The 22,287-nt window shown below is 35.2% G+C and overlaps 1 non-coding gene across 1 annotated transcript in view; it reads right to left on the minus strand.

The window, feature by feature from the left end:
• LOC100937904 (uncharacterized) overlaps window positions 1-15,781 on the minus strand; it is a 40,127-nt gene extending 24,346 nt beyond the window's left edge. The window contains exons 1-3 of the transcript XR_010141752.1: window positions 14,000-15,781; window positions 12,023-12,114; window positions 6,995-7,087 (exon numbers count right to left, since the gene is read on the minus strand). This is a non-coding gene — a transcript (uncharacterized LOC100937904). The remainder of the gene's footprint in view (window positions 1-6,994; window positions 7,088-12,022; window positions 12,115-13,999) is intronic.
• Between the last annotated feature and the right edge of the window lie 6,506 nt (window positions 15,782-22,287).

A 22,287-nucleotide genomic window follows, 5' to 3' on the forward strand; every position in this document is an offset into this window, starting at 1 on the left:
ACTATTCAAGAAATCTTTGCACAGTCCATTGTCCTAGAGAGTTTTCCCAGTGTTTTATTTTAGTAGTTTCATAGTTTGAAGTCTTATATTTAAGTCTTTAATCCATTTTGATTTGATGTTTGCATATGGCAAGAGAAAGAGTTCTAGTTTCATTCTTTTGCATATAGATAACCAGTTTTTCCAGCACCATTTGTTGAAGAGACTGTCCCCTCCCCAATGTATGTTCTTGGCACCTTTGTCAAAAAGAAGTTCACTGTAGATGTATGCATTTATCTTTGCATCCTCTATTTTGTTCCACTGATCTATGTGTTAGTTTTAAGCCAGTACCATGCTGTTTCAGTTACTATAGCTCTGTAGTATAATTTAAAGTCAGGTAATGTGATTCCTCCAGTTTTATTCTTTCTGCTTAGGATAGCTTTGACTATTCTGGGTCTTTTGTGGTTCCATATAAATTTTAGGATTTTTTTTTCTATTTCTGTGAAGAATGTTATTTATATTTTCATAGGGATTACATTAAATTTGTAGATTGCTTTGTGTAGTATGGATATTTTAATAATATTGATTATTTCAATCTATGAAAATACAATATCTTTCCATTTTTTGTGTGTCTTCTTAAATTTTGGGGGTATTTCTTAAATTTTTTTCTTCTTAAATTTTTTTGTGTGATTTCTTAAATCAGTGTTTGATAGTTTTCATTGCAGATATCTGAAAAGTTCCCTTTAAAATCTAATCACTTATTAAGCCTACTATAAAACAATATTGTTTAAGTCATACTAAGACATAAGAAGAAATACTCGTTTAGAAGAACATATATTCTGGTATATTCAATGTGCATGTGTTAATCAAACCTATGTTTTACAATTGACTGAGACTCAGTTTCCTCATCTACAGAATGAGATGAAATTTAGCACCTACCTCAAAGAACTGTCATGATGATTAAATAAAAGAACATTCCATGCTCATGGGTAGGAAGAATCAATATCATGAAAATGGCCATACTACCCAAGGTAATGTATGGATTCAATGCCATCCCCATCAAGCTACCAATGACTTTCTTCACAGAATTGGAAAAAACTACTTTAAAGTTCATATGGAACCAAAAAAGAGCCCGCATCGCCAAGTCAATCCTAAGCCAAAAGAACAAAGCTGGACGCACCACGCTACCTGACGTTAAACTATACTACAAGGCTACAGTAACCAAAACAGCATGGTACTGGTACCAAAACAGAGATATAGACCAATGGAATAGAACAGAGCCCTCAGAAATAATGCCACATATCTACAACTATCTGATCTTTGACAAACTTGACAAAAACAAGAAATACGGAAAGGATTCCCTATTTAATAAATGGTGCTGGGAAAACTGGCTAGCCATATGCAGAAAGCTGAAACTGGATCCCTTCCTTACACCTTATACAAAAATTAATTCAAAATGGATTAAAGACTTACATTTTAGACCTAAAACCATAAAAACCCTAGAAGAAAACCTAGGCAATACCATTCAGGACATAGGCATGGGCAAGGACTTCATGTCTAAAACACCAAAAGCAATGGCAACAAAAGCTAAAATTGACAAATGGGTTCTACTTAAACTAAAGAGCTTCTGCACAGCACAAGAAACTACCATCAGAGTGAACAGGCAACCTACAGAATGGGAGAAAATTTTTTGCCATCTACTCATTTGACAAAGGGCTAATATCCAGAATCTACAATGAACTCAAACAAATTTACAAGAAAAAAACAAACAACCCCATCAAAAAGTGGGCGAAGGATGTGAACAGACACTTCTCAAAAGAAGACATTTATGCAGCCAAAAGACACATGAAAAAATACTCATCATCACTGGCCATCAGAGAAATGCAAATCAAAACCACATGAGATACCATCTCACACCAGTTAGAATGGCAATCATTAAAAAGTCAGGAAACAACAGGTGCTGGAGAGGATGTGGAGAAATAGGAACACTTTTACACTATTGGTGGGACTGTAAACTAGTTCAACCACTGCGGAAGATAGTGTGGCGATTCCTCAGGGATCTAGAACTGGAAATACCATTTGACCCAGCCATCCCATTACTGGTTATATATCCAAAGGATTATAAATCATGCTGTTATAAAGACATATGCACATGTATGTTTATTGCGGCACTATTCACAATAGCAAAGACTTGGAACCAATCTAAATGTCCAACAATGATAGACTGGATTAAGAAAATGTGACACATATACACCATGGAATACTATGCAGGCATAAAAAATGATGAGTTCATGTCCTTTGTAGGGATATAGATGAAGCTGGAAACCATCATTCTCAGCAAACTATCGCAAGGACAAAAAACCAAACACCGCATGTTCTCACTCATAGGTGGGAATTGAACAATGAGAACACATGGACACAGGAAGGGGAACATCACACTCTGGGGCCTGTTGTGGGGTGGGGGGAGTGGGGAGGGATAGCATTAGGAGATATACCTAATGTTAAATGACGAGTGAATGGGTGCAGCACACCAACATGGCACATGTATACATATGTAACAAACCTGCACGTTGTGCACATGTACCCTAGAACTTAAAGTATAATAAAAAAATAAAAATTAAAAAAAAAGAGCCAATGTGCTTAGCCCCATGCCTGACATTTAAGACTTCAATAAATGTTAACTGTACTTGTATTAGCCACTTAAGTCAGTGTCTGTCATTTAGGGCGATTACCTGTCCTGATTTGCCTGGGACTCTTCCCATTTTAGCACTGCAAGCCTCACATTTCAGGAAACCTTTCAGACTCAGGCAAATCAGGATAACTAGTTACCCTCCACCATACATGAATATCCACAAATACCAATGAGAGTCATTACTTCTTTAACACTACTGGAAAGCTCCTAAAAATAAAAAAAGTAAAAATTTTTTAGAAACTATTGCTTAAAGATACTATTTGTGTGATAGTGGTTAAATAAAAAATTATGAGTATACTTGGACAACATTCATCACAAGTTGAGGATTAAAGTGAAGGGGCCCTAAAACAACCACGTATTCTTGTTCATAGTTTCCAAGTAGACTGAAGATACTAAATAAGTTAGTATACAATTTAACATACGTAATATTATTTTAAAGTTAAAACATATTATCAAAATACATTGATATTTTAAAAACACTAAAATATTAAACAAATGAAATATGAACAAAACACAGAAAGTGTACCTTTTTTGTGTGTTTATGAATAACTTTAGTGTGAATCTCTCACAATGCTAAGCTCAGGTAGTTTTTAAACAAAATCTGATTAATAATCCTATGTTAGTATGTTTTTTAACCTGCTCTTTCCTTTGATTTCATAGAAAGTAGCTTTATTTTTCTCAGTTATTCTGAAGAAAATATCCCTTTTGTTATTTTTATTTTTAAATTCCTAAGTAGACCTTACCCATTGAGGGTCTCTATGGAACTCCGTCTCTGAGAAACTCTCCTCCTTGCACTAAAATGAAATAATTCTGTTGTTAGCTGTCCTTTCAAGACTAAAGAATTGTGTGGCATCATTCTGCTGTAGCTGATTTCAAATAAAGTTCTTATGCTGGAGCTGGATAAATAACAACTTTTAAGAATCCAGAATTTTTTAAAATATAAAATTAACATATGTTACATACAAAGTTAATCATTTAGCAATTACAAGCAAACACATTTCTTCCAAATGTCTAAATCATGTCAAAACAATTGGTCATATTGTAAAAAAATCAGCCAAATAAAATTTCATGAATAAAATTGATTACTAAAACCTTTTACTTTTTGATAAGTTGCATTACTTTCATTTTGATATGACATAGCTTGGACATTTGTAGCTTCATGGGTAAAAAACACTTTAACAGAATTTAAAAATCCTTAGATTTATATTTGTGTGTGTGTGTCTGTGTGTGTGTGTGTGTGTGTGTCTGCAGCCATTTTTAATTACATACACACATCCTCAGATATCAGAGATTTATTTCAGGAGAAAGAAAAGAATATGCAATACATAGTATATCTATAGTTGTTATATTTAATACACTTACAGTTTTTATATTTAAAATGTCTGGATGCAATTTCTCATTAAAAATGTTAAATACCAAGGACACATCTATATTTTTTGGTAAGACGCTATCTATTGAAAGTACCATGCAGGACAGATATAAAAGCAGCTTGACCAAGTCTGAATCCTCACTAATCTCAGGTGAAGGAAGACATTTGCTATTGATAAAGCTAGTTAATCTCCAGTGTACAACTCGGGCTTTATGTATTTTTAGATGAGAATCACAAAAATTGATCTGCACTTGCTTCACATACAAGCTTTGAGTGCCGGCTGCAATGAAATCTATGACTATGATTCAAAGTATACTTCCAGTCTGCATGAAGAAAGAGACTCCAATGCTGCTAAAAATGAATTATCTTCCTTCTTCAATTTTGAAAATGCCTTAGAAAAATTAACTAATTAACAGATGCATCTGATGAGAAATCCTGTAGACTATCACTCAGAGATCTTCTATTGTATATGATGTAATACATTACCACTACAATAGAAAATTATCTTAGCTCTTAACAATAATTCTTAGAAGCTATGTAGAAACTGAGACTGATTCTATGTAGCATTACGAAAAAAGATTCCCAAGTAGCAAACTCCTTCATCCTTTACTTAGGCCAAGGAAATTATGACCTAAAAACAAAATCAAACAAAACAAACAAAAAAGAACCACAAGTTAAAAAAAGAAGAAACCTAACCCACAGGCGTTCACTTGCAGCTGAGATTGATCTTAAGGTTAGCAGGTATAAAACGTAGTAATGACTACTACCAATGCTGCTTTAATTTTTTGAAAGAGGAAATTCTCGCTGGCTAGATGATTTTTTTATGTGTGGGGGATGAGTGATGGCTTTGTGTTCCTGAAATAGGAGGTTAGGAAGATGCTTTTTCAAATTCTTGTTTTTTGCAGTGTGTAAATAGTGAAAATAGTTATTTATATTTACATCGTGATAAGACACAGGCTTTCTCTAAAACACATTCTACAATGTACCTAAAATCATGTTTTTTTCCAGCACCTAACACAGTACCTGGTACTCAAAATGCATCTGTTGAGGGAGTAGAAACATAAATGACACCCGATAAATATTTCTATTTATATTATCACAGAAGTCTATACATTTGCAACCTTGGTTTTGATCATGTCTACCAGGGTGTTACTAGGGACTCCACATGTACAAAGCCTAATTACAACGTACACTAGAGGAACTCTTAAGGCAAACTGCTATGTGTATCTGTACTATAGAAATCAAGTTCAAAATAGTACCAGATAAAATTTGGCTTAAATTTATGAATACATTTTTGTTTACAAGTTAATGCACACAAATTTTTCCTATTTGAAAAAAACTACATGTGAATCATAGACCCATTTTTGTTCCATTGACTTGAACAGTACATTTGACATCTCACATATACTGTGAACAATGTTCTTTCTGAATCAACCATATGAATACGGAGAACAAACCTACTTTTACATTGCAGTTCATGTAAAGTCTGCCAAGTCTAATACGATATAATTGACTCTAGTTAGCTCTCTCACCAACAGAATTATTCTTTACCTTGGGTGAATAACACTCTAAAAAGTAATGTAGTTTAGAATTAAAAGAAAATAGAAAAAGTGTGCTTTCATTTTGGTTCCTCTAGCTACAGTTCTCACAGGGCTAAGTAAGATCCAAACTAGGAAAACTGACATAAAACATGAAATTGACAAAGAAGTTGCATGCATAAAAGTAAATGACTGCTACCTCATGTGATTACTGAAACCTCATTATGTTCTACACACACACATTTATATACATACATTAAAACTAACTTACATATGTACAACAAACTTACTGGAGTGCAATTACTAAGGTGGTATCTCTGATTACGAAGAAAAGCATCCAGACCTATTCTTCAAAGAACTTGACAACTAAAACGGTTTGCATTAAAATACCTGCTTACCAATGATGACAGAGTAACTGATACACAACTAATTTTCCTGTCATAAATAACTATAAAATTGGACAAAGTATATGAAATAACCATTTTAAGATGTTGTACAACAGGCAATGCAAAATAGTGATTACTGCATAAAGAAAACTTAAAAAAGTTAGCTCAACAATCTCCCTGGCTTTCTGTTTGGAGGCATTTTCTGAACTGCAGTGGAAGGAGAGGAAACCCAGAGCACAGTGGTCATTTTTTGGGGCTAAGGGGAAAGAGAACAGAATTTGGAGCTCCAGTATTTGCTAGAATGTATGAGTCAGGGTCCAAATAAAAGGGAGCTGTACAGAGCAGGAGCTTCAGAAATCTGTATTGAGGACCCTTGAGTGTTTGACTGGAAACACAGCTTCACATCAGCAGGCCAAGAAAACATGAGGTCCAGCATATAACAACTACTAAGCAAAGACAGCTACTACAGGAAGAAAAACTACTGAGGAGCTGTGAATAGAACAAGTACTATAGCCTGCACAGGCTGAGAGACATTTAAGTTCCAACCAATTAGAGAGCAGAGACCTCTCTAAACACCCACAGTGCTTAGTAGAGAGTCCAGAAAGGCCATGCCTTAGAAGGACAAATTTATCCCTAGAGTAAAGGCTACTCTAGGCCTGCTCTAACAAAATTTTACTAAGGCTCAAAAGAATCAAGATGCTTTAATTTAACTGCTTTCTGGAACAAAACTTAACACTTTATTAAGAAGGAGACTAAAATCAGACACCATAGGAACTATAACATTCAGCACAAAATCAGGAATTACTTGATGTATAAAGACCACAGCAGAAGAATAGAAACAAACTCAGAAAAGAAAGAGATAATGGAATTAATAGAAAATAGCTTTAAAACAACTACTATTACTATGTTAAATATTTAAAGGGAAATGTGAATAAAGTGAGGAAACAAGTAGAGAAACAGAATAGAGAATGGAAATTTTATAAAAGAACATAAAAGAAAAAAGAAATCCTCAGCTGGGTGTGGTGGCTCATACCTATAATTCCAGCACTTTGGGAGGCCAAACTGGGAGGATCACTTGAGGCCAGGAGTTTTAGACCAATCTGGTCAACATAGCAAGATGTCATTTCTAAAAATAAAATAAAATAAAATAAAGTAATAAAATAAAAGAATAAAAAATAAATCATAGAACTTTGTTCCCCCCCTCTAAAAAATACATGAAATGAAAATTTCCCTGGATGAGTTTAACAGCAAAAGAAAAGATCAGTGAATGTGAACAGAAAAATGGAAATGAGTCAAACTGAAGCAGAGAGTTAAGTGGACGAAAAAATTAACTGAGGCTCAATGACCTGTGACAATATCTAATTGCATGCATGAAATTGGCATATTAGAGGGAGAGACAAGAGGAGGAGAGCAGAAAAATGTTTGAAATGATGGTGGTTGAAGATTTTCTAAATCTGATAAAAACTATACACTCAGAGATCCAAAAAAGCTTAATAAATTCCAAGAAGAATGAATCTGTAGAAAATAACTCCAAAGCATATCATCACTCATTAGCTGAAAGTCAGTAATAGTAAGAAAACTATTAAAAGAAGACAGAGAAAATAGACACATTACACACACACAGCAAAAACAATCATAAGAAAAACTACTGACTTCTCATTAAAAACAATGCAGGTGAAAAGATAATAGAAGGATGATTTTTAAGTGCTAGAAGGAAACTGTCAACAATCAATATCCAGTGAAAACTACTCCTCCAAAATGAAGGAAAATAAAACTACTTTTTTTCTGCTTTCTTCGTTTATTTTTCTCAGTAAAATTACACATGATTGGATGTTAGACAGCTTTCTTTGAATATTAGCTAGAAAATTTTGACATATTTTAGTGCCTGAGTTTTCATGACACAATATTTTTTTGACCAAAACAATTAATAAAAAACTAAAAATTTGTCACCAGCTGGCCTGCGTTACAAGAAATGTCAAAGGAAACTTTTAAGGTTGAAGGAAAATAATTTCAGATGGAAATTCAGTTCATAAAGGAATAAAAAGCACTTGGAATAGCCACTATATAGGTAAATATATAATATGTTTTTGTTTTTTAATTTTTTGAAAGATAATTCATTGTTTAAAGAAAAAATAATACCAATGAATTGTGAGGTTTCTTTAAACATGTAGAAGTTAAATGTGTGACAAAAATAGAAAAAAGTACAGGAGGGGAAACTTTTAATTTCCTTGTGTTTTACAAACAGTGGGCTAGTATTAATGCAAGGCAGACTATGATAACTAAAAGATCCATATGATAAGTCCTATAACAACCATTAAAAATAACATTAAAAAATAAATACAGTGATATATATATATATTAAACCAATAGGAGATGTAAAATGGAATAGTAAAAAATAATCTAAAATTAGTCAGAAAAGAGGGAAAAAATAAAATACATATGGGAAAAATATAAAACAAATAGCAATATGGAAGTCTTTAGTCCAACTATTTTACTAAATATATTAAATGTAAATGAACCAAATATTTTACTAAAAGGTGAAACTGTGAGACCTTATTAAAAAGCATCACCAAATATGTGCTATTTACATGAAACTCACATATAATGTAAAGACACATTTAGCTTAGAAATGAAAATGATTGGAGAAAGGTATACTATGAAAACACTAATTCTAAGAATGATGGAGTAGCTCTAATTGTATTAGACAAAGCAGACTTCAGGAAAATTAGTTTTACCAGAGATAAAGAGGGATATTTCATAATGATAAAAGTGTCAAATCATAAAGAAGCCGCAGTAATCAGAACAGTGCATGCATCTAATAACAGAGCATCAAAATTCATGAAGCATAAATAAATAGAACAAAAAAGAGAAATAGACAAATTCAAAATTACAGTTGGAGAGGTTTTAACACTTATCTCAGTTGACAGAATAACTAGACATAAAATCAATAATCATAGAGAAGGTTTGAATTATCCTATCAACAAACACCATTCTAAGTATGTTTATAAAACACTCTTCCCAACAATCAGAAAATCCACATTCTTTTCAAGTGTTCATAAAACATTCACCAAGATAAACCTTGTGCTAGGCCATAAGACAAATCTCAATATGTTTAAAATAATTTAAATCATTTAGAGAATGTTCTCTGACCACAACAGGATTAAATTAAGAATCAATTGCAAAATGTATTTGAAAAATCTTTCAATATCTGGAAATTAATTAAAATGCTTACTAAGACATAGGTCAGATACAAAATTAAAAGGAAATTAGAAAATATTTTGAACTAAATGAAATAAAAATATGACATATCAAAATTTGTAAGATGAAGTTAAAGCAGAAAGAAACAAGGTTTTAAATATTTACATTAGAAAAAAAGAATGATTTAAAAACAGTGATCTAAGAGTCTGCCATAAGGAACTAGAAAAATCAGGATAAATCAACCCAAAGTAAAAATGAGGAGGGAAATAATAAGGATAAGAGCAGATATTTCTTAAATAGAAAATTGACAGATAATAGAAAAACTAAAAAAAGTTAATTCTTTAAAAAGATTAATAAAATTGATACCTCCTAGCTATACTCATTAAGAAAAAAGAGAAAATATAAATTATCAATATTACAAATGAAAAAGGAAATATTATTATAGATTATTCAAACCAGAAACACAGTAAGTGAATACTATTAACAACTTTGTGAGTAAAAATTTGGCAATTTACATTAAAAGAACAAGTCTCTTGAAGAATACAAATTATTAAACTTAACACAAGAAGAAATAAAAAATCAGAATAGCCCTACATCTATTAACAAATTTATTCATAATTTTAAAACCTTTCCACAAGAAAACTCCAAACTTAGATGGCTTCACTGATAAAGCCTATCAAACAATTAAGAAAGAAATAATACAAATTGTATTTAAACTCATTCAAAAATATAAAAGAAAGGAACACTTCCCAATTTATTTTATGAGGCCAGTGTTAACTTGATACCAAGCCATTCACATACTTTACAAAAAAAGAAAATTAAAGATTAATACATTTCAATAACACAGATACAGAAGTCCCCAAGAAAATATGATCAGCCCAAATCCAGCAATACATAAAAAGGCTAATACATCATGACCTAGTGGGATTATACCAGAAATCCAAAGCTGTTTTAACACTGACAATAAAATGAATATTATTAAACATATTGGCAGGATAAAATAATTAAAAATCACTTGATTATCTCATTAGTTGAAGAAAAAGCGTTTGATGAAATTCAACAGCCAACTATAATGATAGCAGTAACAATAATAGTAACCACCAGAAAATTAGATATAAAAGAAAATTTTCTCAATCTGATAAAGTCCACTTATTTTTTACAAATATAAATAATATTATATTTAATTATAAAATACTGAATGCTTCTCCCTTAGGAAACAAAGCAAGGATGGCCGTTCTTAGCACTCTTATTCATCCTTGTACTAGAGGTCCTCAGCCAGTAAAATAGGACAATATAAATAAACAAAATGCATAAGGACCGAAAAGAAAAGAGCAAAACTTTTTTGAATTACTGGTGACATAATATATAGAAAATTCTAAGGAGTCTTTAAAAAAATCCTAATAAGCTGAAATTTAGTATTATCACAGAATACAATGTCTACATACAAAAGTCAATTTTTTTACTACATACTAGCAATCAAAACTTGAAAAATGAAACTATAAACATACCATTTACAATATCATAAAAACAAAAAAAAAGTATAGAAATTGGAAAAGTGTGGTATTGGTGTAAAGATGAACAAATAGATTAATGAACCACACAAACACACCTCAAACATCTACCAGCTGCTCAGTTCACCCACATCCACCCGTGTATTATGAGTCAAACACAACCGCATCTGGTGTTACTCTGTCTCATTTCAGATAACCCACCTTCTTCCACCAGACAAGAACTGAGAGTTGAAAATAAATTTACACTTATATGATCTATTAATTCTGAACAAGGTGTGGCCTCTAGAAGCTGAAAAGGGCAAGAAAATGAATTTCTCACTAGCGTTTCCAGAAGGAATGCAGCCATGCCAACAGCTTGATTTTAGCCCAGTGAGATCCATGTCAGAATTCTGACCTCCAGAACTGTAAGATAAGTTTCTGTTGTTTTAATCCACTAAACTTGTGTTCATTTTTGTTAATTAGAAATAGGAAACCAATAAACTAGTTCAAGAAATAGTATCTTAATTAATTTATTTAGATAATTTTCAGATAATATTACTCTGTGCGTCTGTTTCATACCAGCACTGACCTAGGCATGGAGATTTGGGATTAAAATGCATAGCTCTCAACTTGAAAGTTGGGATCTAAAAGCAATGACAAATAATTCCTTCCAAATGTAGCAAAAACTGAAAAATCTGAGCACAAAATTCTGTGAGAGCACGTATAAGAGGCATTTAACCAAACTGAGCAGGAAATAATAGCCACGAAGACTTCCTGAAAGAAGTGATATTTTAACCAAAGTCTAAATGATTAGTAGAAATTAATCTGGAAAAATGGAAAGTGAGAATTTAATAAACAAAAGTAATGTTGAGTTCTAAGAGCCATAAGAGAACTTGGCACATCCAGGGAACTGTGAGTAGTTTGCTACTCACCGAGAAGTAAAATGAAATGCATAAGCAATCATGGGCCAATATACAGTTAAGATGTAAACCTTAAGCGGAAAGAAATTATTAATATTGATTTAATTATTATTGAGTTATCATTTACATGTTGCAAAATGCAGATTTTAGGGGTTACAGTATGATTATATTTGGCTATTGAATTTGCTTATATAACCCATATCCCAACAAGATACAGTCAATTCTACCATAATATGAAATATGCATTCCTAAAAATCACCATTGCCATGTAAAATCATGCAATAAAAGTCACATCATAAGGTTTAGCACAAAAATGAGACTGGGCAAAACATTCAAACACTTCATCAGTGACACATAAAAATAGGTAAGAGCCTAATAAAAACACTAGTGCAGTTTTACACATGTTAGGCGATTAGGAAGTTCATAAATGCTACAATAAATATGGCACTTTACCTTGAAACAGGCCTGAAGCTCGTTTGTGTGGGAGTGGACATCAGAAGGGTTGCAGCTTGTGAGTTTTTGTGAGGTGGAGGAAGGAGGGTTATCTGAAAGCAAAGTTGATCTTTTAAAAATTTTAAAACATAGGCATTCAGCATCAGGCTTTTATAAGCATAAAAATGAGCAGAACTATAGTCACTAGATATATTAGCAATTGTTCTTACAAGGAGCAAAGCTTGGCCCAAAGAATGAAAAACCTTTCTCTTGATTTTCTCATTGTCAAACTGAGGCAACTAGGCTCTTTCCAACTGTTTTTATTTATATAATAAGGATAGCCAAAGGAAAAGAAACACAGGATAGAGGGATGTAAACAAGATGGCTTAATAATTAGAGGGGTCTGAACCCATCATGGTTTATTTGTGTGAATGCTGTCTCAAAATACTTACTGTTTATAGGCTCAAAAATGGCAAGATTTTGCAGGCACTTGACTGGGTCCTTCACGTTTTAACTCCCAACACAACTCTTTGGTCTTTCTTTTTTGACACCTTTATCCCTGTGTTAATATCTAATCTAAAGCCTAATGTCAGTGTCTGTTCTAAGAAAGCTGCTTTTTCTTTAGTTGAATAACACCTTTCAGATGAGACCTTATTTTATATCCACAGGGATGGGGGCAGATCATATAAAACAACAAAGAAACACTAATCTGGTAGTTAAGTAACCTAAATTCTTGCCCTGGTTTTCTCACCAACTTAAATTCTGAAATCTCTTCTGCAAAAAAAAGGTGATTAACCTTGTCTGTCTTTAAGGTCCATTTAAGTTCTATACTTCTATGACCATTATTAACAAACATTATTGAGATCCTTCTAGGTGTAGAGTGTTTATCAAACAATCTATCCTCGTTTTTTACAAGATAAGAAAGCTCAGAAAGGCCAAGTGACTTGCTAATGTCACACTTCCAGTAAATGGCAGCGCTCAGATTCACTTGCACATCTTGTCCACAAAACAAATGTTTTTGCAAATGCCACACTGTTGTCCTTAAAAAAAATGGCAATCATATCACACACAGAAAAGATCCCATGTGATGGACACCTGGGTGCCCAGCACCTGCACCCATTCAAGTGGTTTCCTTAGGAGCTGTCATATTTTATAAGATCCTGGCACCTTAGCCTCTGTTGGTTAGTTCAGGGTGAGACAAGACCCAAATTAGGAAAGTAAGATTCTTTCAGATAATTTGGAAATATGAAAGGAAGTTAGTATGTCTGAGATGATTGAAGCCATACAATAAAAAACTCAAAAGATGTTAGCAGCAATGTTTGCTGCCAAGTGAAGAATGCCAGTTTTCAATGACAGACAGTGAAGCAGAGAGGAGAGAGACTGATATGGTTTGGCTGTGTCCCCACCCAAATCTCATTTTGAATTGTAATTCCCATAATCTCCACATGTCTTGGTAGGTACCTGGTGCAAGGTAATTGAATCGTGGGGGCAGTTACCCCCATGCTGCTGTGCTCATGATAGTGAGTGAGTTCTCATGAAATCTGATGGTTTTATAAGGGGCTTTTCCCCCTTTGGCTCGGCACTTCTCCTTGCTGCCATGTGAAGAAGGACGTGTTTGCTTCCACTTTTGTCATGATTGTAAGTTTCCTGAGTCAACCCCCCCCCCCCCCCGCCCCGCAGCCCTGCAGAACTGTGAGTCAATTGAACCTCTTTCCTTTACAAATTAGCCAGTCTCAGGTATGTCTTTATTAGCAGTGTGAGAATAGACTAACACAGAGGGAGAGTTCTGGCAGAATTTGGACCTGGGTTCTGGTTGCCCATGACATCCCGCTGCACTTTCAAACAGCTCAGACATTCCTTCCTCCCTTGCACTCCATGTGCTAATAGGTCCCCTTTTTTGCTTTGATTGTTGAAGGACCCTACGTTAGCTTCCCATGGCTATTGTAACCAATTACTACAAACTGAATGGCTTAAAACAACAGAAATACATTCTCTCACAGTTCTGGAGTCCAGAAGTCCGAAATCAAGATATTGACAGGGTTAGTTCCTTCTGGAGGCTCTGGCAGAGGACTCGCTCTCTGTGTCTCTCAGCTTCTCATGGCTGCTGGCAGCCCTTGACATTCCTTGGCTTGCAGGCTCATCACTCCTGTCTCTGCCTCCATCTTCATGTGGCCTCCCTGACTGTATCTCTGTGTGTTTTCCCCCTTTCTTTTCTCTTTCAGGTAATCTTGTTTTTGGGTGTAGGCTCCACTCTTACCCAGGACAATATCCTCTCGAGATCATTAGCTTAACTGTATCTGCAAAGACATTTTTCCAAACAAGGTCACATTCACAGGTTCTGGGAGCCTCTTTTGGGGGGCCACAATGGATCTCTAGCAAAAGAGAACTGCAAATTGTAGTGGTGACTAGTTTCAAAGTTTAGTGCTACCCATCCTAGTGAAGTTTTTCATGTTTAATTACACTTTCCCTGCTGCTACCGCTACCTATTTTTTTTCCCTGTAAGGTCATTTAGACATTTAACAAATATAGCACTATAATCTGAAGAATGAACTGCGTTGGCAAATATGTAAATACATCTATGAATATTTTAGATTTATCTTTTTGTGTTGCAAAGGCAAGCAAGATGACCAAATGATCTCAATTTTCTTAGTTCAGTGATGCCAGTGGTAGATAACTGCAGATAAGGTAGATAAACTATCCTATTCCACTTACATCTTCCATGCACTGCTGAAAATTCATTTGTGCCTTTTCATTGCTTCAGGGCTGGTATTATAACACCTTCAAGAATGGTTTACTAGAAAGTTCTGATGTCTAGACACCACATAGGTATGTTCTGATTTGTTTTGTTTTTGAATAAATAACAAAAAAGAGGAAGTGTGTTGGTGTTTAGTGCTTTAACCAATATAAGTTGCCTTCTCTTTCAGAGAAATGTTCCCTATTATATAAAGTCAATTTCCATGTAACCAGCTATTTGCTGGGGTAACAAATTTACCCCATCCTGGAATCTCAAATAAAAAATCCATTGTAATGTTATTATATGACCGGTTTTATGTTTACTAGCAGCTGTCTTCCCATCTTCACTATTGTAGAGTAAAACTATTATACTGGTATTAAAAAAAAATCCTGTAACAACAACAACAAAAATACAAAGACCCTGGTTTACAAGAGGTGTTTTATTAGGAAAATACTATGGGATGGATTCAATAAAAAACAAAAACCATGCCTTCCGCTCAGTATAATCTTACGGATGCTGTCCATCTTCCTGAATTACTGCTGAGGTACTGCTTTACCTTACAGAAGGCATCCAAAACGTTTAAACTTTGTGTTTTCTGTATTCTGACAGTTTCACAAGGCAATTTCCAAATGTATACTGTCTTTAGAAATAAAGTTTGAATTCAGACAGAGCTCATCTTGAATCAATCATACAAGCATTGTGTCTGATAATAATATAGATTCTCCCAGAATGGATGCAATGATGCCTCTTCCTTAAGCCCCTTTACCTTGCTATGTTGTAAGCAGTCTCCTTTGTGTATCATAGCACCCTGTTTTAACACAGTCAATCCAAAAATAGGAATGCCAAGCTCTTGCAATGTAAAATCTCTTAGTGTGGGACTAAAAAAGAAGATATAGCTTTCATAGAGAGACAAAAATGCTATAAACATGTGATGGCTGATTTGTTTGGGGTAGAGTTAATTACTTCTTTATTAATTCCTGATAGAATTTAGAAGGCTGTTTAACAACTCACTTTTGGCTGTTTATGTATCTTTTTCTTTAAAGAGCCACAGATGATTAAGTTTAAAAAAAAAAAGTCCATACTTTTTTTGGTAGGTAACAGTTTTAGCTGACATTGTAATTTTCTGTCCTCAAACTGACTTTATCCTTTTTAATGATGTTCATGCTCTTAATCAGGACTATATAAACAATTAATATTACAAATTTCATACAGACATATGTGAACACTTAACAGGCTTTGGGAGACATTTGCAGTGTAGAATATCTAGCTGGATTTTCTTCCTTGGAGATTATCCTGTACTAGTAACAAGCAGAGAAAATATTTCCCATGCCTGTGAGTATTTAGGAGTTCCTTTGTGTGTGCCTAGATCTTTTTTTCCCCATACAGGGGAAGTGGTGTGCACTGGGGGTAGGCAGAAGAAAAATGACAAGAAGCAAAATCTTTGCTGCTGTGGGATCAAATTCCAAGCAGAATTCCTTCATACGCTTCCATTTCTGTGAAAGTGCGGTGTGGTGTTCGTTTTCACTGTATCTGCTCGCTTAATTGTTTCTGCCTGTTCATTTCGTTCCTCAGTGAAAACATTAGCCTAAGGGACATTTGAAAATCAAAAGGTAGGCTTGGAGTTTAACAGGAAATGAACAGTGGTGTTGCTGCAATATTAAAGTAAAAGTTTAGAACCAATAAGAAATAGCCACAATTCTAAACTCAACACATCTTTTCTCCTTTTTGTTGTTTCCTTTGCTCTCCCAAATGTCAAGATTAAAGAAAAACATTCCATGGTTTCTACATGTTTACACTGCAAGGGCGTATAAAAGATGCTGTGAGGTATGCATTAAAAGAACTTATCTCAGATATGGTAAAAATCCAGAGATTTTGAATTATTATGCAGGAATATATAAAATCCAGGACAGATTTCCTGACAGCTATAATTATTTAATTCTTTTAGAATTATCTTTTCCCACCCCCAAACCTCCTCTTGCCAGAATTGTTGAGATAATTAAGGAAGTAGTGGGAAGGTTAGAATCTGAACCATTTCAAAACCAAAACTGACCAGATAATTGTCCAACTCTGTTTCACTTACAATGCAGGACTATGACTTCTGTGTCGGCATGTGTGTGCTAAAGTTTGACCTCTGGCAGGGAAATTGTCTTCAGACAGAATAGAACTTGAACTTCAGAAGTCCAGTGGTCCTCATTGTAGTTGCCCATTTACACTCAACGTAGCATGGCTTAATTGCAACGAATATCAGTTATGCTAAATGCTGGTATTCTAACAGCTCAAGGTGAAGTGTTGTTACCATCCACCTTTTCTCTGACCACTGAGACAAAAGATCAAACAGAAATATTTTAAAAAACACTCTCAGAGGATCTCAACTTAAAATACTGCCTCTTTTACGACCACCTTCTCCGTCTTAACAAGGAAATCAAACAATTCAAGGGGAGCAAAGCAAAGAAATCCACAGAGAAAAGTTGTTTAAAATTGCCCACTGGATACAGCCATTGTAAGAGTTGAATAATGAGGTGGGAAAATATCAGACTTAAAAAAAAAAGTCTAGATATTTAAACATACAAAAGTTATCACACCATTTATTTTTGGAAATAATTTGGGTTAATCCAAATAGCCGTGATGAGGAGTAGTCGAATAACAAGTAATTACCTTTTCCTGCCTTTGAAGAACAATGGATTTGGGATGAATCCAAATTTGTAAAAAGCAATCATGATTTTATATTCAATTATCTCACGGAAAGATCTCTGCAGTTTTGCATTAGTTTGTTGATGCTATACTTCATGGGCATTGCACACTTGGAGAAATAATTTAATCAAAACTTATTAATGTATTCAATTATTCATTGATTACGTATGGCACTCATTAGTTTTAAGAATAGCAGGTCAACAGAACTATTGATTAGAAAAAAACATTTTTGGAAGAAAAACTGGCTCTCTTAGCTACCTTTGCAGTGGTCATTCTCCGTGGAGAATGTAATCATTTGGCTGTTTCTATTGCTGGAGTGGAAGCGGTGTTTGTGGTGGTGGGTGGGAGCATGACACTAGGTATATGTCTGAAAAGGGGAAGCAAGGCAAATGGACAAATTGCAAGTTAAATACTTTAGGAGGGAGGGGACGTATTTTTACAGGTATCAGTTATTGTCCTTACAAGTAATAAATAATGCTAAATAAAACATGTAACTAAACGGGCATTAAAGACCTTTTACATACATAGAAGACAAGAAACGCTTTTTTTCCTCCTATGCTGCAGACTGCAGGCATTTTCCTCTGCCTCTGTCAAGTGTAATTCTTTCTTGATGAATGACAAGGCAGGATAATAGGCTGTGGTCACCATGGCAACCAGACAGCAGCACTGTGTGCCTAGCATTTTTTCATCTGAAAATGAAACCAGCAGCAAAGAAAAGCTGAAAATGTAACCAACAGATTAACTGATACAAAAAAAGAAAAGAAAGAAAGGAAGAAAAAAGGAACAAAAAGGCAAGTTAGATTACAAGCAATTAAAATTACAGTACCTAGTCTTTCCCTCTCTCTCTCTCTCTCACACACACACACACTGACTAGCTATTTTTAAATACTATTTGAGAAACATGAAACAATCATGTTTTATCTTTATTTTTCCAAATGCTTCATTTGTTTTTGAAATCTAGGAAGAATTGATTTTTAAAGGGGCATTTAAATTCATTAATCACTGAAATTTATGAAGCTTTATGTATTGTGTTTGTATTGGAATTTCTAAATTCCTTTTCTCTCTAGCGCCCATCCCGGAACCATCCAGAGACCAAATGCTTAATGCGCAACAGTTTTATCTGGATGCAGGGTTGGTGGCGCGGGGTGAGGAAGGCAAGGTGACTTGAAGCTGAGAAATAAGAGGCCAATATTATATTAGCACTCATGGATTCTATAGACTTCACTCAAAGTATTTACTAAGCAATCAGAGGTGCTTTTCTGTTCAGCAAAAAGAAGGCTGCAATTTTCTGCTATATCCCCATTCCTAAACATAAGAAGGTTCCTGGATCCTCATTCAACATATTGCATATTCTGTCCATATAATTTCCTTTCATTTACTGATCTCAAAACTTGTATTGAAGCTTTCCTGTGAGATCTTCTCAGTCTCTACTGAACACAAATAAAAGAAAACAGACATAAAGGAGTATTTTCTGAGAGCCACCATCCCTTTACACCGCAGGTTTGGTAGAGGCAAAGAACACTGAGCTAGAAGTTAGAGGACAAAAGTCCCATGAGGGGTGCAGCTTTGCAACTGCAAGCCAAAGAGCAAATCAAACAGGCCTCGGAATCAACATACTTGAGTTTGAATTTTAGCTCCATCCTTTTGGTAATCATAGTTGTCATAATAGGTAATATGATAATAGGTATCTGTTACAAATGAACTAGAGAGTTCTTAAACTCTCTGAGCATCAGTAGTTTTCATCCTTAAAATGGGCAAATCTTATCTACTTCCTGGGAATGAGAGGATTCATGAGCTCATCTGTTGAAAGTGTCTGGTATATAATAGTAGTCACTTAAAGATGCTCCTTCCTGCAATCAAAACACCCAGTTTTCTAATATGTGTAAAGAAATGTCTGTATTGTGTGTGTGTGTGTGTGTGTGTGTGTGCGAGAGAGAGAGAGAGAATGTATACACAACCACCTGTGTGTGTGTGTGTGTGCGAGAGAGAGAGAGAATGTATACATAACCACCTGTGTGTGTGTGTGTGTGCGAGAGAGAGAGAGAATGTATACATAACCACCTGTGTGTGTGTGTGTGTGTGTGTGTGTGTGCGCGCGCGAGAGAGAGAATGTATACATAACCACCTGTTTGTGTGTGTGTGTGTGTGTGCGCGCAAGAGAGAGAGGGAGAGAATGTATACACAACCACCTGTGTGTGTGTATGTGCGCACGCGAGAGAGAGAGAGAATGTATACATAACCACCTATTTGTGTGTGTGTGTGTGTGCGAGAGAGAGAGAGAATGTATACATAACCACCTATTTGTGTGTGTGTGTGTGCGAGAGCGAGAATGTATACATAACCACCTGTGTGTGTGTGTGTGCACGAGAGAGAGAGAGAGAGAATGTATACATAACCACCTGTTTGTGTGTGTGTGTGTCTGTGTGCGCGAGAGAGAGAGAGAGAGAATGTATACATAACCACCTGTTTTGGAATGATGTAAATCAAATAAGTCACTCTATGTGAAATGATTCAAGGGTACAATGTGCTCAGGAAAATGGAAGACGGTGTCACCAAGAGATGTTGACAAACCTCTTTTACAGAAAAATCCTAAAGAAAGGTGTCCGATTCCAACCAGCCCTGAGGCAGAGAAAAAGGTTGACCAGCTAAGTCAGGGCTCCTATCGCAGGAACTTTCCCTTTATGACCAGGAGACTGAAATGTGAAAGAGGCCCACAGAGCAAGTTCCGGGAACGTGGTGAGCACACGGGGGCCTCTGAGCAGGCTAGGGCCATGGGTCCAGCAAGCCTCGCCACAGAGCAAGCACTCCCGTCCTCCCTCTAACGTACCCAGTGTCTGCGCTGGCCACCCACAGCAAGGCTTCATAAATCCTTCCTTTGTCCCCATTTCCCCAACACACACAAATGCAAAGTGAACAGTTGGATCAAAGCTTTTAATGTGCTTTGTACTGTTTTATTTGAAGAGATCAGGTCTGATATTTGAGAGGAAGAGTCCATCTGGCTGGACTGAGCTCAAGGAGCCTCAGACAAATTGTAAACAAGACCGGGGCACAAGCTCCTCTCACAGCCCACAGCCTGCCACTGCGATTGCCAAAGCACTATCTCATGCTACCCAGGTTTTCCTGACCATTCATGCAAAAGGAGCTTAGTTACCAAAATAGACCCTCTTACAGGTTTTCCTAAACTTTTCTAGCACATCTTGCAAATTACCACTGGCAGTCCTGTCTAAGCTTCTAATGGCCTAACACCACACCTATATTTTTAAATTTTCCTACCGTAGATATGGTGTGTTACATAGTGTTAAGATCCCCAGTTGTTCAAATAAACTCCCCTAGTAGAGTGAGAATGTGAAGATTGAAGATTGGAGAGAAGGGAATAATTACTTTATTAAATGTGATGTATATTTCTAAAAAATAAAATTAAAGCTTACATTGTTTACTACCTTTGGAATACAAAGAAGGGACATATTAGTTGCATTTCTTCTGTCCCAGCATTTATCACACTTGACATCATCATTTATGCAGTTATCTGTTCTTGCTGGATTGTGCACTCTTTACAGAGGGAGCCATGCCTATCTTGCTTCTTGACACATCCCCAGGACCTAACAGGTACTTGGCTTATGGTAGGCACTTAATGAATATTTGTCAATCAAATGACCAAACTTTGAAGTCAGACACACCTATATTTGTACTGTTGTTGCACAACTCCTTAGTCCTGACCATGAGCACCTTTATTTCTTTGAGCCTGATTTCTTCTCCATAAAATAAAGTGATAATTCTTCACATAATTGTTGTGATTTCTAAATAAGAAACATGATATTTGAAAATGCTTAATGCCTAGCATAACATAGTAGATATAAAACAGCTATTAGATTTTCTTTAAAAAATTTAAACTGCTTTGATGAATTTTTAGTGAGTTGCTTGCCATTCCGAAAGATCTTTCCTGATAGTCTTTGGAAACCCATACAATGCTGGTAGAGGAGTAATAGGTTAATAAAAGATTCATTCCCCAAAAATTGTGTATGTGACCCTAAAAGTGTGTATGTGACATGTCACCATGTCTTTTGCAAGCACAGAAGAGCAAATGTCATCTGTAATTAACTAGAACAGAGAAGGTTTGAATTTGACTGGAAAGACCAGGATGGAAAGTGAATGTAGACCCCTGGGGTTGCAGAGGGTGAAGGACCAGAAATAAACGCACAGCAGTAGAGCCATTAATCTAGGGATGACCACCTGTGTTGGAGCATCTGGAGAACAAATCACAGATAGCAAAATTGTTCTGAGGCACAAGACAAGTGGGATGCACACAACATCAGTTGAAATCAAAGATAAACTAACATTCAGACAACATTTATTAAGCACCCACTGCATATGGGAAGATGAATAGGTGCATTCACATATGTATATCCCTAAGCTTAGGAGGCAGTTGTGCAGCAGTAAAGCACAGATTCAAAAATCAGATGCCAGGGTTTCTGTCCAGGCTCTTCTACTTAATAGTATGACTGGTACATTATTTAAATTCTCATATGACAATTTCCTCACCTGTAAAAGGGGGATAACAATAGTACCTACCTCACAAAATGTTTGTGGTCATTAAGTGATTTGATACACATAAAAACACTTAGAGTAGGGTCTGCACATAGAAAGGATTTGATAAATTTTAATTATTGTGGGTTGATTTGTATTCATTCATTTTTTAACCTTTCTTAGAGCTAACAGAGATTGTCAACTTATGATAGAAAAGAGCTGTACACCTGGGATCAGAAGACTTGGGTTTGAAAATCAATTCTGCCATTTACAAGCCTCAGTTTCCTCATCTGAAAATAGAAGGAAGAAGACCTGGCTTGAAAGATGTGCTGTGAGT

Source organism: Pongo abelii, chromosome 9 (genome assembly GCF_028885655.2).
Source record: "Pongo abelii isolate AG06213 chromosome 9, NHGRI_mPonAbe1-v2.0_pri, whole genome shotgun sequence".
NCBI classification, from domain to species: domain Eukaryota; kingdom Metazoa; phylum Chordata; class Mammalia; order Primates; family Hominidae; genus Pongo; species Pongo abelii.